This window comes from Panthera onca, chromosome C1, assembly GCF_046562875.1.
Source record: "Panthera onca isolate mPanOnc1 chromosome C1, mPanOnc1 haplotype 2, whole genome shotgun sequence".
In the NCBI taxonomy this organism is placed as follows: Eukaryota; Metazoa; Chordata; class Mammalia; order Carnivora; family Felidae; genus Panthera; species Panthera onca.
In genome coordinates, this window is record NC_138346.1 from 57,560,391 (window position 1) to 57,577,226 (window position 16,836).

General features: G+C 48.4%; 1 pseudogene; it reads right to left on the reverse strand.

Annotated features, from left to right (window-relative positions):
• Window positions 1-15,030: 15,030 nt before the first annotated feature.
• LOC132671015 (small ribosomal subunit protein eS4-like) lies at window positions 15,031-16,337 on the reverse strand (annotated as a pseudogene).
• Between the last annotated feature and the right edge of the window lie 499 nt (window positions 16,338-16,836).

Here is a 16,836-nt window from a genome sequence, read left to right on the forward strand (position 1 = left end):
CCTCTCTTTGGTGATCATTTGATCTGGTCCCTTATCTTTTCTCAGTGTCCCTCTGGGTCTGGGCCCCAAAGCTCCTCCTGGGAGCTTTCTGAACCATTCCTGGGGTGAGGAGGGCCTCCTGCCTTCAAGCCTCCTTTACACTGATTTGCAAAGAGTCCCCAGCCAGCTCATCAATCCCTGTCTTTGGAGAACCGGGATCAGGGTGTGCCAGTGAGATGGGAGGAGACCCAGGGAAGGAAGGGGAAGAGGGAGTAATCCAGTTTGCAAGTGGGAAAAGGGGCACACTGGTCTTTCTGAGGTTTGAACCCAGAGCAGACTCTTGGGAGTGAAATTTGTGTCCTCCAGAGCCTCACCGGCACTCTGGGCCAAGTTGAGGAAAGCTGGCAGTCGGGGGCCCTGGCTTTCCTAGGGCATTGGGTAAGCTTGCTGTGAAAATGCCTTTTTATAGATTCCCCCACCCCCATCCCAATCTTATTTTAATAAATACATCCTCAGGCATTATTTACAAGCTCACATAATTTACCTATGCTATTTGGCAAAGCAACTTCGCAAAAGAAAGTGAATGAATAAATACTTCATAACTGCTGGTAGAGCAGACTGGGTCCTGTAATGAAGAAAAGATTTATGTCACCTTATTTCAGCCCAAATAGCAGCAGCCTCGGCTTGTCTCAGCCCAGTGCTTCTATTTAAATGTTACTTTCATATATTATGTGGCATTAATTTAACTATAGCTCATTAAGGCAGAATGAAATGGTTAAATTAACTTATCAACCCATAATGATGATGAATGAGGTATTAATTCAGATACAAGCTGGGCAATTTGCAAGTTTACGCATTCTGATGGTTCTCAAATAACATTTTGAATAGCGGGTCAGCGCCTCAATCAATTACATAAGCATGTAAAGTCGGTCTCTCGGAAAAAAATCCTTTTTCATGCATATGCATTAAAACATGTTCGCAATTATCCTCGGAAATTGCCTTCATTGGATTAAGCAGCAGCCTTGGACGCGGGTTCTGATCTTCCCCGGGCTTTTATTAAAGCTCTGAGCAGCTTTGGCAATAACAGAGTGGATGGGCTGTTTGTTTAAAGAGTGTTTACCAAAGAAGGGGGCGGCGGGGCGCGCGGGTTGATAAACACGGACCCATCTCTTTGGATAAAGTTGCTAGGAATCGCCTGCCGGCCCAGCGTCTGGGGAGAGTGGCCCGTCAGCCCGAGACGCCAGCCCTGAGGTTTCGGCTTTCCCGGCCGGTAATGAATCATCGCCTCAAAGCCAGCCTTGGACGCTGGCTCTGACCACCAGGGGAACATCGTGCCCCTGCGTGGCCCAGCGTTCACCCTCCGAGAGACTCTGGGCGGGGCCGGATAGGTAAATCTGGAAGCCTCTGGAGACCCCTTGGTTCCTCCAAGGCGCACCAGAAAACGACTTGACTTATTCCTGAGGTGGGGGCTGCAGGCAAGGGGATTTAATGAGCCCTTTGGGGAGAGCTGAGTCAAGGAAGCTGGTGACTGCGCTGTTTGGATCCCCATGCCGAAACTGTTTGGCAGCTTTTTTGGGGGTGTTGGTGCGAGGCTAGCCCAAGTTCCACCCTGGAGTGGAAACTTCGGGAGGGCAAGGTTAGGCCTCATATTCTAAGTCTCAATCTCCTTCCCTTCTCCCTGCATAAGCAGTGCTGGTTTGCCGACCCCGATCGCCACGCCTGACTCAAGTTCTCTCAGACAAGATCAAAGCCCCAGGACGGAAGGCTTTGTGGGGAGACAGGAAGATTAAAGTGGGGGTTCCACTGGGACCTCGTTACATTCCATTGTCCCGATCCCCTCCCCCCTTTTTTTGTATCTTGGGCAATTAACATATAAGTGCTTCCATTTTCCAGATACTGTCAAAAGCACTTTTGTGTATTAACTCATTTAAATCTCTCCACACCTGTACGATATGGTTTCTACTATCACCTCCATTTTACTGAGGGTAAACTGGCTCTGTGGTTCAGTCCCGCGCGTCCCAGATTCTGGTTTCGTGATCTCAGCCTCTCGGCTAAGCTGTCCTAGGAGGCTGGGCCTCAAACGGAGACAGGGGCAGCTCCAGGCTGGGGAGCTGCCCTCCGAATGGGGTGCACCCCTGGGGGGACCTACATTTGTGCTGACCAAACAGGAAGGGTCCTGGCCCTCTAGAACAGTCAGAAGGTTGCGGCTTGGGTGAAGGCAGCCGGGGGCTGCAGAGGCGGTGTGGGATGGGGTGGCCTCTCCCTCCCCACTCACGACCCCATCTTGGGGGTCTCTCCCGGGCAGGTCCATCCCTCCTTTGGGCGGGCCAGCTTCTTGAAGGGCTGCCGGGATCGCAGCTTCGAATCCCTGAAGGGGTTCTGATTTCTCAAGTTCAGCCCTGGCCGGGCGCGCAGCCCGGCGACTCGGCAGCCGGGAGGTGTTCACCCAGACTGTGCTCCCTCCATTCCGTGCTCCGTGCGGAAGACCAGCGCAAGGGCACGGGAGGGTGGCCGGTGTTTCTGTGAGGCCAGAAGGCCGCGCGAGTGGAGCTGGGCGCGGGGGGCAGACGGGTCGCGTCTGCGCTCGGCAGGGGCGCGAGGCTCCAAAGCCGCCGCAGGGGGACGCCCCGCGGACCCCGCTGCTCCCCGCCCTCCCTCCGCGGGGGTCGGGGCCGCTGCAGGAGGAGCCAGGCGGTGTTCGCCGCCGCTGGCAGAACCTGGGGGACGCGTGATGCCGGCGGTTTCCGAGCCGGTTCCGCCGAGGCAAAGCAGCCAGGAGAACGGAACGAGGCGGGGGGTGGGGGTGGGGGAGGGGAGCGTAAAGCCTGCAGTCTCGCCAGCGAGTTAGTGCTCGCCCTTCGCCTGCATGACCCTCCCTCCCTCACACCCCAGGCATTCCTCCTAGGCCTCTCAGCCCCGCGGACGGGCCGGGTCACCCGGGGGCGGGGGCGGGCGCTTTGCGGACGTGGATTACCACCACTCAGACGCGCGGGCCCAGGAGTGGCGAGGGGAGGGCAATGTCTGTCCAGGTCCCGGCCAGGCCACCTCTGAGTGTGTCGCGGACAGCCCTGCTGGCTGAACTGCAGGAGGCTCCTAGGGGCGTGTGCTAGGTCAGCAAAGGGCTCAGCCGGGCTCCCAGCCCCGCGCGCCGCCTCTCTGACCCCCAGCCTGTCCCGAGAGAGGTCACGTGAGGTCCAGGGGGGCCTTTTGGGGACACTCCATCAGCTTCTCGGGTCCCCCAACTCCCTTGGCAAACTTCCTTGATTTCTTCCCCTTCCCCCTCAGGGACTCCCGTTTTTTCCAAGAATTGGCCTCAACTTCGATGGAGGGCAAGCACTAGGATTTTGTTCAGGATCTCTAGAACCATGCACAGAATAGAGGCTCAAGAAATGTTGATTGAACGAATGGATACATGGGGGGAACGGAGAAGATGCCCAGGGCTGCTGATGGGAGGGCGATCCGAGATGCCGGCCAGCAAGGCCATAGAGATTCAATTCCTGGGGGAGGAAAGCAGGGGTCAGGAAACGCCTGCCCTAACTGCCACCGTTAGTAGTTAGTCGGGAGGCGAAGGATGGAGGGCCTCCCCAGAGGCAGTGACTGGTTAGGTGCAGTCCCCAGCTGGGGAAGCACTCCTACCCAATGCAAAAGGAATGGATCAGAAACTGCACAGGCCCCTATGCCCCACAGGTCTCTACAGGAGAGAAAAATGGGAAAAATTTGACCAGATCTGCAAGCAGAGAAAAGAGCCCCAGGCCTGCAGAGTTGAGGGACCCGGACCCAGAAAGGCCCCCAGAACAGTGACAGAGTAGCGTCTGGGGCAGATTGATGATGGAAGCAGCCGGGAGGCTGGGCAGAGACAGCATCAGACTCAGGGCCAGTAAGGCCCAAGGTAGGTCCAGGCCTGAGGACACACAGGACAGAGCTGCAACGTCAAGGTGTCAGGCAGTGGGCTCCAGATCTGGGAACTAGTTGGTGTGGAGGGGAGGCAGGGGCAGGGGCACAGGGCCTGGTCATCTGTAGGCCTCTAGACCTAAGGGTGCTGTGGGAAATCTTGCAGACTCAGGTTCTAACTAACCTCTTCCCTCCCACAGCCTCAACTTCCCCAAGGTGGGAGGCTGTATAGCCTCCTGGTTTGAATACCTTCTCTGTCATTAGTTGGTGGTCTGACCACAGGCAAGTTACTGGTCCTTTTTGGGCCTCAAGTTCCTCATCTGTAACTTAGGGATAGTCCTACCCTAATGGATGTGGGGAAGATTGAGTTCGTATGTGTAAAGCTCACGCTAGAGTTTAAAGTTCTATTAGTCGTTCCAGTTAATAGGAAGGAGCGGTGAGTCTGCAGACCCCGTTTGGCTCCCTTCCTCCGGCACCCTCACCCTCCCTTGCCACTGCTCCCGGGAGCCCCCAAGGCCGAGGCCAGTCCACCAAATGCTCTGCCCCAGAGCCTCAGTAGGTCCAGGCCTGGGTGGAGTCAGGTAGTGGGTAGGGCAGGGTGGGAGGCACCGGGTGCAGGCTGCTTTGCTTCCAGAAAAGCAAAAAGGAAGGGAAAGACCTTATCTTGAGTATTCTCTACATCCCTGGCCCCGTGCTAGGCATGAGGAAAGCGAAGGGAAAACAAGAGGAAAAAAGCAAGTCTCTTACTTCATTTAATCCTCGCAAGGAGTAACCTGCCTGCATTCTGCATTATTCCCATTTCATAGCTGAGAAAACGGAAGCTGAGAGTGGTGAAGCAACTTGCCCAAGGCTACACAGCTAAGCCACCCAGAGCCAAGATTGGAATCCAGATGAGGTAAATCTGTCCCTAGGTTCCAAGTCCTCAGCCCAGTGCCCCCTCCTCCTTGCCCTGCCCCTCCCCCCAGCAGTGCCCCTGGAAATCCTCCCAGCATTTTGTTGATGAGTGACCTGGGAGAACCAAGGGATCAGGAAGCCCTGCAGGCCACATTCTACCTCCTTCACCAACACTTGCCACATTCCATCCTCTAAAATTAAAGCAGAGGGATGTCAGACACTTTTTGGCTAGAGCTCAGGTAAATAAATGATCACCAGATCTCTGCATCTCAGAGATGCAGATGTTCTGTAAAATGGGTATAATAATAGAAACCTGTTTCATTTGCATTGTGGAGCAGCTTGCTTAAGAAAATAAAGCCCTTTCAAGTTTGCTTGGCACTTAGTCAACGTTCAGTAAAGAACAGTCATTGTGGTTAATTTTCCTGTCTTCCCTGGCCAGGCGGGAGATCTGGTGTGGGCCCTGCACCTCAGTTTCCGGTCGGAGCCTCCGTGGCAGCTTTTGAAATTTATGGGCAGTTCTAGGGCTGCGCCTGGTGAGCACAGGGCCGGTCTCAGGTGTGGGATCTCCACCGGCGACCCGGCCTTTGGGCTGCCTGCCCTGGTGTTGACGGTTTGATGGGCGGTCTTCCCGTCAGGTGGAGTGACAGTGTTCTTAAAAGCACGGTGGCCCCAGGTGCCTGGGGGTGCGGGGAGGGCCCAGGATGCAACGGCGCTTTCCACCCCGCCTCCAAAGCATCCTGGGAGACCTACAGAAGCGGACCCTGACCTCCTGCACGTGGGGACGCCCAACGCGAGCAATCCTTAGGAACTGTTGGGACGTTGGGTTTCAGGTGAGGGAGAACGGCTGACCCAGAGAACTGAGGCCACTGGCTGTGCCAGTTAAGCGCAGGCTTAAGCTTCTGGAATCTTCTGTTGAAATCTTAGTTTCTCCGCGTGGGAAACGGACCTCTATATCTGCCTTCCTTATGAGACTCTTGAAAGCCTGCAATCAGACATGCTCCCGCTTGGCCTAACCCAAGTCCTGCCTGCAAGTGTCTTCTTAGTACGTCATTGGAGACTGAACCCAGAGAAGTCGTGTGCATCGGAAACTTTGACACTGTGAACACGGAAAAGTGGCAGACCTCACTTGTGGTTCCGGAGTCCCGGCCCGCCTCTTTGGCGGGTGACTCGCCCCATTTCTGCCCTCTGCCCTCGTTGCTGCGCACGCCTGAGCTCTCTCCAGCGCGTAGCTCCCCGCGCGGTTTGTGGGGCTAGAGAACAGGGATGGCTACCTAGTGGGGAAAGGGCGGAAGTCCAGATGCTCAGGGACTTGGCCCCAGAAGTAGCGAGCTGCCCCGCTGAGAGTCCTGCATTCGCCAACTGGTGCTCGCGGGTCCGGCCCGCGGGGAGCTCGCATTGCAGCAGGTTTGAGAGCCTGGAACTGGCAGAGTGCCGCTCGGGTGCCTCGACTCTCCCCAGGCCAGCGGATCCTGACCCGCTGCGGCCTCGCAGGGCCAGAAGGCGGACGGGACCGCGGGCGGGATCCTAGTACCCCTGATGTGGAGCAGGGCCACGCCTCCTGGTTTATACCGGCTTCCAGACTCACGGCACCGGTGAAAATCAACGACCGCTTCCCGTCTCTCACACAACTCTGTCTCTGAGCGTTAGTGACCTTGTAGGGCCGGATTTTTTTTTTTTTTTTTTTAAGAGAAAGGAAAGGAAAATAAACGTTGGTTTTGGACCCGATGGGCATTCCTACTCCCACGGCCGCCTCAGAGGCTAAAGAAGGTCATAGACGCTCTCCAATCTCACACACCAGGGGATGTCAAGGTGGGACCGCAGCCGCGTGCGCAGAGGAAGCCGAGGGCTTGTTGCGAGCGGCCCAGGACCCACAGCTTCTGCGCTGTTCCAAGCCGCCAGATGCAGTCGGCTGCGCAACTAGGATCGGAGAAGCCCGGGATTGGCCCGACGCAGCGAGAGGGGACTCGGTCTGGGTCTCGGCGACCGCCCGGGGATGGCTGGAAAATGAGCCCTGGGGCAGGGAGGGCCCCGCGGCGAGCTGGGTGGGCAGCGCCCGGAACGTTTTTCCAGCGGTGGACGCGCCAGCCTTCTGACCTGCAGGCCTGGTATCCGAGGACAGGGACGGGTGGCTCTTCTAAGCTTCCCCGGAATGCCCGGAAGCACCTGGAGATTTCCTGAAAAGTGTTAGCTCTCCAGATGTTGCTTTGAGGAGAATGGGTTTCACCCTTTCAAAGGGCCGGCACTCTGGAGGGGCTTTTCTATAACGTGACACCGGTGTTTGGGGGGGGGGGGGCGGGGGACAAGGTTCTTCTTAGCGTGCCTGAACTTCACACAGCCCCAAGGACCTCAGTTGTTTGCGGGTGGGCGGGTGCACTCGCACGCGTCCCGAACTGCGTGGCAAACGGTCAGCAGAAATCGGCACTCTGGCGACGCCGGGTTTCCTGTCTCGCTGCTTCTCTAAAGTTCATCAGTAAAGGAAGATTTGGAGTATGGCAGCTCAAGTACCTGCAAAAGAGCCCGTCCCCGGGCTCACGCCCTCTGTCTTCCTGTCTCAGACTTCTCTGCCCCACCATTAATTAGTAGCTGAGTTGAGGTCCTTGTACCGCCTCCAGGCCATCACTAAGGAGGGCTCTGGTGAAACGGCATGCGCCTGAGATTGGCCCCCAAGGGCCCCTTGGCCAAGTCTGAGCTCCCACTTCCACCTGCACCATTTACTTGCTTGGCAAATTACTTAACCTTTCTCAGTGTCCTCCTCAGTATGATGGGGATGAATAATAGTCGTACTTCAAAGAAGGGTCATAAGGATTTCATGAGTTATTTCGTGTCACACAGAAAGCAGTGTGCCTTATAGGAGGCACTCCATATATGTCATTTCCCTTTATGCACACGTCAGGGGGAACCCAAGATCCTCTCTCTCCTACACTAACGCACAGGTGGGATGAGACCCAGTTGATCAAGATCTGCAGAATAAAGCACTGCAGAGGAGTGAGTGGTCAAAGGTAGGTGAAGGAGCTTAAAAAATGCTAGGCAGCCTTTGACTGAAACGATTTGGGAAAAATTTCTTTTCACTTCCATAATCCAAGGTTATGCTTTTCTGCTCCAAGGTTTGCTATGAAACCTCTTTGTTCATTCTTTCTTTCTCTATCTTCCTTCCTTCCATTCATTTTCTTTCTTTCCTTCATTAAGGTAACATTAAGGCAACATTAGCTACTCCCACCTTCCAGAAACCCATTTCAAAGGGCAAAGAAAAAGCAAGGAACAAATTTCTTTTTGCATATGACCCAGTGGAAATAATGCAGGCTTAGAAATGATCTGTCTTCTTGGGGTACCTGAGTGGCTCAGTTGGTTAAGCATCTGACTTTGGCTCAGGACATGATCACAGCTCATGAGTTCGAGCCGTGCATCGGGCTGTGCTGAAAGCTCAGAGCCTGGAGCCTGCTTCGGATTCTGTTTCTCCCTCTCTCTTTGCCCCTCCCCGACTTGGGCACGTGCACTCTCTCTCTCAAATATAAATAAACATTAGAAAGAATTTTTAAAAAAGTGATCTGGTCTCTACCAGTCAATAAGGGCAAATCCAAAGGGTGCCTAGTTGGCTCAGTCGGTTAGAAGTCCAACTCTTGATTTCGACTCAGGTCATAATCTCATGGTTCATGAAATTGAACCCTACATCTGGGCTCTGTGCTGACAATGTGGAGCCTGCTTGGGATTCTCTCTCTCCATCTCTCTCTGCTCCTTCCCCAAGTGTGCACATGTTCTCTCTCTCTGTCTCAAAATAAATACAAAAAGTGTTAGCATATAAGAGCGAACCCATTAACCTCTCTGGTTCTTAATTTCCTCATCTGTAAAATGGGGATGATGGTAATGCCTCTTTAAAGGGTCTTTGTGAAAGTTAAAAAAATAAAATACATGTTGAAGCGCTTTGCACTGGTAACCCAGGAGGCTAGAGAGAACAATAATAAAAATACAAAATACAAAAATACAATACAAAAGTGATAACATCAACAATAATCCCCAAACAAAACTTAAGCAAAGAAGAGAAACCCAAAAGGACAGATATTTCCAGTGCAGAATGATTAGTGCTTATTTTCATTCACGAAGAAAAGGTTCAATCCAGACATGCAGCCGAACATGAGCTTCAGGGAGGGGGTTTAGGACACTCAGTTATGAGAAGGGACAACTATGCCCCATTTTCCACTCAAAAACCCAAGACCTATCTCCATCAGGCCCAGAGATACTTTCTTATAGATACATCTCAGTTTTTCAAGTATCAATGCAGGAAATTGTCATATAGTAGATGAGGGCTGGCCAAACATGGTCAAAGCATGATAAAATTGCACAGAGTTATTGCAAATATGCTGAAGTGTACTTTTAAAATAGGGAGGGAACCCAGAACCATTTTTTTTCCCTCCTGCTATCAGCTATGGAAGTATCTGTATAGCTTCTCATTTTAAAGCCTCTTTGCCCCATATAGGTGTATGTCTATTTTGCATCCATAGGTGCAAATAGCCATTTCATTTTCCATTTGTGTAAGGAGTTTTTAACTTAAATTGTTGGATTTTAATTCATAGTTTCCTTTTTTCTCTCTCTGTTCTTCACATAAAAACCCCAACCTGTCCGACAAAATAGAACTTATCACCTGCAGTTAATTTTGTAAAATCTATTCAGTTATTCTTTGAGTTGTGCTTTCCATCTTCTTAAAAATATGAACCAATCAATTATATTAGCCATATGGCTTGATCATAACAGCTAATTTCCATTTCATAATGTAATTGTTGTTTAAACACTGACAGTTTATTAGTCAAGGTGTTTAGGAAAGTTCTCTGTAGCTCTATCTCTTTTAAATGATGATTGAAATAACCATAAAAGCTCCAAGTCATTAGACTATTAGTTTCATGCTTTTAGATTCTGTGGCCCCTCAGCATTAAATATCTCCGAGGAGAATCTTCCACTTGCTCTATGGTTCTGGACTCACAACATGGGCTATCCAGAGCAGCTTAGTTTTCTTCGCCACACACGGGCTTTCGAGAGCAAGAATTGACATAATGGGAGGGGCTCACAGGGCCAGTTAGTCATGTTGGACGTAACTGAGTGCTGGCTGGAGAGGCTGTGAAGTCACACATTGCTGCAAACAAAATGTGTCATCCTTCAGTGATCTTAATGCTTTGTCCATGAAATGTACTCCCTCATGTAAATGACAGTGCATTGAACTGGTGAACAGATGTTCCCCACGATCATCTCAGAATTAGAAGGCTCTGGTTTATGCTTTGCTTTAAGCTCTGGGTTCGTTATTTCCCTAAGTATTTTCCAGAGTCATTTCTGGTTTTTGTCCCCACCCATCTGAGTTTTGATTCTCCTGTGGCCTTACTCTTGGTTTAGGGAAGCAATGTTCCTGACGCTGCAATATGCATCTTGTGGCCCTCCACAAAAATTCACATATAATACATAAAAAAGATGTAGAACATTAACACTAAAACATGCTATATTTAAGGTAATTTGGCATTAATGCAGCCTGACTTTAATTTGGGGTGTGGTTTTAATGAGCTGCTCTTTATATCTCTGTTTAAAATACAAGAAACACGCCAGGTCAGCTTATCTCCTAGAAGATGGGATTTAAATGCCAGAAGGGTAGTTGGCCTATTAAAAGGCCAAAAGGTTGATTTTAAGTCCATTGTAGAAATGTGAAATCTTTTTGTAAGGTAGCTTAATCTCAACTAGAATTCTAAAAAATTTACATTAAGGTTATACATTTCTTTAGTCATTTATCATCTATTATTAATTATATTTCCTGATAAAGACATCCCATTCAGGTATGCTACATTGAAAGTAACTGTTAAGAGCTTGAGTAGGATTTGTAGATCCTAGCCCTTAAGAAGAGATCTAACATTCTGAGACCGTGCATTTATTTATCCCACAGAGGCTTCCCTGGAGTGGTCCAGAAATTCCCAGACGGAACTTAATATCTTTTTTCTAGATCTGTTCCTCTTCCTACATTCCTTTTCTCAGTTCCTCAGCACCACCATCATGCATGAGTTCGTTCATTCATTCATTCATTCATTCAGCAGATACTATTTCAGCACATGGTAGGTTCCACAGACTGCTCAAGGTATTTGTGATGCAGCAGTAAACAGATGAGACATAATGTCTGCCCCAAAGAACCTCATATTTTCTAGTGGGGGGAGACAGATGGTAATGGAATTATATAATATGGTGTGAGAGATACAGAGAAAGATGTAGCAGGGAAGGTGGATAGAGAATGTTGGTAAGGATAATGTAGTTTTAATAGGGTGGCTAGGAAAGGCCTTACTGGGAAAGTGACATTCAGAGGTAGAGACCTGCGAGTTGTGCCTCATCCACCCCATTTGATACCCCCCATGCCCAGTCATCTGGTGAGCCCCCCAGTTTCACCATGTAATATTTCTCAACTTGATTTCTTCCCCTAACTACTAACACCCGGGTTCAAGCACTTATCATCTGCTCTCTGGATTACTACAACAGTCTCCTAACTACTCTCTGCCTCCTGTCTTGTCTCCCCAAATCAGTTTTCTACAAGGCCGTGACAGATTTATCTTACAGGCACATCTGACCATGTCATTTTGGTTAAGACCAAAAAATGGCTCCTTCTGAGCAAGGTAACGCCCTGATGCCCTAATGAGTCATTTAAGCCTTTTGTGATCTTGCCCCTGGTTACTTCTTCAGCCCCATCTCTCGCCCATGCCAGCCTGCTATCTCTGTCCTGAAGTAGAATTTCTTCCTTCATATATAGCACTACACCAGAATTCTGGTATCTCCCTTCATATGTCAGTATAGGTCCTACTTTTATTTTAAGATCCATTGGAGTCATCCCTTCCTCCCAGTGATTTCCAAATTCTACATCCTATCCAGATAGGCTGGGTGCCCCTCCTCTGTGGTCCCATGTGGTCCCTTGTACACATCTTTTTAAAATCACTTTGTCATATTGTTCTGATATAATCTAGAATGGCTCAGTTTCCCCTACCAGACTATGGACTTTCTGAGCATAGAATCGTGTCTTACTCATTTTTTGTAAACTTGGCTTCAACCAGTCATTCAGTGACTTCATTTGTGTCTTGATCCTTCTGTTTCCTCCTGGTGACTGTAAGCCAACCATGACGATTTATAATTTGTGATTAAAATATATGGGAAATAGTCCCAATCCAAGGCTGAGTTCGACTCAAGGTGATTATCAGAGAGTCACAGATTTTTAGACTTGGGAGAACAATTCCAGGTGATCTAATTCAACTACCTAACTGACACTCGAAAGCCCTTCTTCAACATTTCCACAAGTTGTAGCATCTAGAGTTCTTCAAGTATGTTGTAATGGTGATAGGAGTGTGGGGAACATTTAGCTGACTGGAGGCTTCCTCTTCCCTCTCTTGCGGTTCAGGATGCTGTGTGTAGAAATAATGAAGCAGGAAGTTATTTGTATTAGAACACATATGTATTTATATACACATACACACACATGCGGCGTAAATTTAAATCTGTAAATTGCTTAAGATGATGAACGGCAGGCTATTACCTAAAATGTTAAACATAAGTTAGGGACTGAACTAGTACCCAGAGAGAAAATTATTTGTAATTTGAAGATAAAACCATCTGTCAAAGCAAGGGGCTCAGAATAAGAAGCAAATGGGTAGGTTAGACTCCATAGATGGATGGCAAGGGACAAGAACCCAACCAGACGAGGGACTGCCAGCTGGAACTGGCAGTCTGGGCACAAGTCTAGCTCTACGCCAGAAGAGGGGACTATAAGCCTTGAGTTAGCCATACCCCACCGCAGAAGCTTTGAGTACCACTTATGGAGTTTTGTGAGGAACACTGTACTTACTTGTGCATATCCTAACTGGACTCAATGCACTCAGCTGCTTAAGCTTGCATTTTACCTATGGGTCAAGAGCCTCTCTCTTCCTATTATCTTTTTTGCTTGCTGGTCTTGTAAGAAATAGAGGTATATCTGTGGGTGTGAGGAAAAACAAACTCTTAAAGAATCTTTAAATTCTGCCTTTGCTCCTTGCTCTTTTTTTTTTAATGTTTTTTTTTTGTTTTGTTTTGTTTTGAGAGAGAGCAAGCACATGAGAGTGCATGCACATGGGTGAGGAGCAGAGAGAGGGAGAGAGAGAATCCCAAGCAGGCTCCATGCTGTCAGTGCAGAGCCGGTTGCGGGGCTCGATCTCACAAACCGTGGGATCAGGACCTGAGCCCAAATCAAGAGTTGGATGCTTAACTGACTGAGCCTCCCAGGCACTCCGGCTCCTTGCTCTTAGTCTCTAAGCAGTTTACGGCAAAAACTGTCTATTAACAAAGGAAAGTGTTGAACTTAAAAAGCAGAAAACTTGGGGCACCAATGATGGATGATATCTCGTCACCATTGATAATATGGTTAGTAGATTGATTTGTTAATTCTAGAGTTAATAGTGATGTTGAGTTGAAGTGGAATCATATTGCCAATCCTGAAGTCATTAGAAGGGCTGAGGGGGGTCCCGTGAGTGGTCATGGGCTTGGGTTAACTATGTGATATGCATGGGTTTGGTGGGTCATTAGGTGTGGTCATGTAGGTATAGACTTACTAACAGGGTGAGGACGTAGGCTTGAATTAGGGCTGGAATTAGCAAATTCAAGGATTGTTAGTAAGACGAGGACGATGAAACTAATGAGAGCAACAGTGGTGCCGATGCTTATTAGAGCTAGAGTGGCCCCTCCAATTAAGTGGATTAGCAGGTGACTAGCAGTAATATTAGCTGTGAGTCCCACGACTAGGGCTGTTAGTTGGCTAAAGAGGCTGATAGTCTCAATAATTACAAGTATAGGAATTACAGGAAGAGGGGTTTCCTGGGGTAGGAATGCTTTTGTCTTGCGTCGGAATCTGGTGACTACAGTCCCTTCTCACAGGGGAATGGCCATTCTCAGATTCATTGATAGCTGCGTGGTTGGTGTGAATGAGTGTGGCAGTAGGTCTAGTAGGTTTGTTGAGCCCGTGAATAGGATTAGAGATGTTAGTATTCGGGCTCAGGTTTGTCCTTTGTGATTGTGAATAGCTAGTATTTGTTTTGATGTTGGTTGAACTAGTCATTGTAATGAGATCAGGTGGTTATTGACTAGTCGGTTAGGTGAGGGAAATAGAATGCTTGGGAATATGATGATTAGGATAACAACAGGTAATCCTATTACTGTTGGGGTAATGAAAGAGGTGAATAGATTTTTGGCTCAGTTAAGGATCTCACAGTCATGGGATCGAGCCCCACATCAGGCTGGGCACTGAGCATGGAGCCTGCTTGGGATTCTCTCTCTCCCTTTCTCCCTGCCCCTCCTCCACTCACACACATGCTCTCTCTCTCTCTCTCTCTCTCTCTCTCTCTCTCTATCAAAATAAATAAACAAACTTAAGAAAAAAGAAAGGAGAAAACTTACTTTGCCCAGAGGTCATTCAGCCTATCCTAATGTAGGCTTTTTTGGCAGCTATTCCCTTGGTTGAATTGAAATCTGTCTTTCTAAGGCTTTCACCCATTGATTCTAGTTCTAACCAGGACCACACAGAACAAATCCAAATGACCTCCCCACATTATGGTTCTTTATATTTCCAGGCGGCTTGCTTGTGTGATCGGAAGTCACTGAACTCATGAATATTGTGTGTTTAGCCCATGCTGGCCCATCGTAGCATTTCATAAATGGTAGCTGTTATTATTAGTTTCATGATCAGACTGCCTTTGAGCCATTCTTTTCTTCATAAGTCAAGCCCTTTTAGAGTCATTGATATCACAGAATTAACCCAAAACAGAGGTTTCCCCTTAATTGCACCAATAGCTTTAGGTGCAGATGTTAGACAACGGGGTGCTGGACAACTGAAGATGTTCTTCCTTTACCCTCCACTACCTGAACCTTACCTTTGTTAAGTGCCAAATCATTCTTAAAGACTTGACTCAAGGTATTTTTTCCTTGAATCCCTTTCCCCTCCTCCAAGGAGAATTGATTGGTCTATTTCTTCACTTGAATTGAGACTGAATACAATCTGTATTTCTTTTAGATCTCTCTCCATGCCCATATGCACCTCCCCCCTCCCCTAATATCTAGAATGCTGAACTTCTCTTGGTACCTGTATGTCAAGCAGAATGCCTGGAACATAGCATGTGATAAATATTTATTAATGGAAGGATAACATTTTGGGGTATCAGATTATACAATATTTATTTATGCTATATTATCTTTCATTATATGCCAAGACTCTTCTATTCAAGTCACCTAGAAATCATTTCACCCACTGCTGTGTTTGGCCACCAGTCTCTTGTCTCTCACTTCAGCAATGGTGAAGTGGATAGCTTTTTCTTGGGGAAGAGAAATCCTCGGCCTTTTGTTGCCTTTGCCAATAACAAGAGCGTTGGGGAGTTGGATGGCGAAGCTATTGCCACTGGCATCTTTCCCATGAACCACATCAAAAGAAGCAGGGTGTCTCTAGTGGTGATCACACCAGTTCTTCCCAGGTTAGCACCTCCAGTCGCCACACACGGGTTACCAGTGTCAGACTTGATGAAGTTGGTCATCTTGCCAGTCTCCTCATCATTCTGAATGGTGTTGTTCACCTTGTTGAGGGAATCAGGGTAGCGGACGGGGTGAGAATCATGGGTCACCAGTTGAGGGATTCCTTTTGTTCCCACAACGATCTTTCTCACTTTGCGCAACTTGTACTTGGCCACTCTTGGTGTCAAAGATTAGACGGAAATTCTCTACAGTCTTGTCAGTCTTGATGACATCCATAAACCAGTAAGGTAGGTGATATCAGTTTGGACCTTGCCATGCATCTTAATGAACTGCTGCGTGCAGATCTTCTTGATTTCATCTTTTGTTAGGGCATACTTAAGTCTGTTCCTTAGGGAAATGATGAGAGGGAGACATTCCCAGCTTGTGAGGACTGGCAGATGGGCAAGGAGCAAACACGCTGGTCAGTTTATCCAGCCTCCAATGCTTTGCAGCTGCTACACATTACCGACGCTTCTTGGGACCAAGAACCGTGGTTGCACTAGGCATGAAACGAAGGCTGCCAGGGTGCCTGGCAGTGGTGCGTGCGACCCTTGATCTTGGGGTTGTGAGTTCGAGTCCCACATTGGGTGTAGAGATTACTTAAAAATAAAGTCTTAAAAAAAAAAAAGAAAAGAAAAGAAGACTGCTTTCTTCCAGCGTGCTGATAAAATAGCTAAGTTACACAACTTTTACAGCTGGATGGAAATTTAAAAAATTTCTTCTGTGCTTCATTCCTCCATTTCAGTGGTTCTCAACCATGGCTTTGTATTGGAAAGTATTGCAAGTTAAAAAAAAAAAATCCTGAGGACTGTGTTCTACCCATAAAGATTCTGATGTAATTGGCCTGAGGTGCAGCCTGAGCATCAAGATTTTAGAGTATTATATCTTAGGCTGCTAATTCCAGTGTGCAACCAAACTATTCCCTTTTTGTGGACAAGGAAACTGACGTCCAGAGAGGTCATGTGTCCTGCCCACGCTACATGGTGTGTAGAAGTGAACAAAGAACTCAGGTCTCCTGACCTCTCTTCTAACATACTGTTCATCGCATATGAGCAGTAGTATTCATGTTTGCTTCAAAGAGAGACACCCCTCTCCACTGGGGCACTGGGGAGTAGCCCCTGGTTCATAGGCACAGTGAAGCCTGCTAACCTTCCAATTTTAGGACAAAAGATCGAAAGCAGCTTTCACAGTTCTGAAATATCACCCAATAGTAATGTTTTTGTTTTGTTTTGTTTTGTTTTTGTTTTTGTTTTTGTTTTTTTGCACTGGAAACCAGTGTCACTTTCCTCATTGTCATTTTAGTAAAGGGAATAATCTTACTTTTTTTTTTTTAAAAGTTTATTTATTTTCGAGACAGAGAGAGACAGAGCATGAACGGGGGAGGGGCAGAGAGAGAGGGAGACACAGAATCGGAAGCAGGCTCCAGGCTCTGAGCCATCAGCCCAGAGCCCGACGCGGGGCTCGAACTCACGGACCGCGAGATCATGACCTGAGCTGAAGTCGGACGCTCAACTGACTGAGCCACCCAGGCGCCCCGGGAAT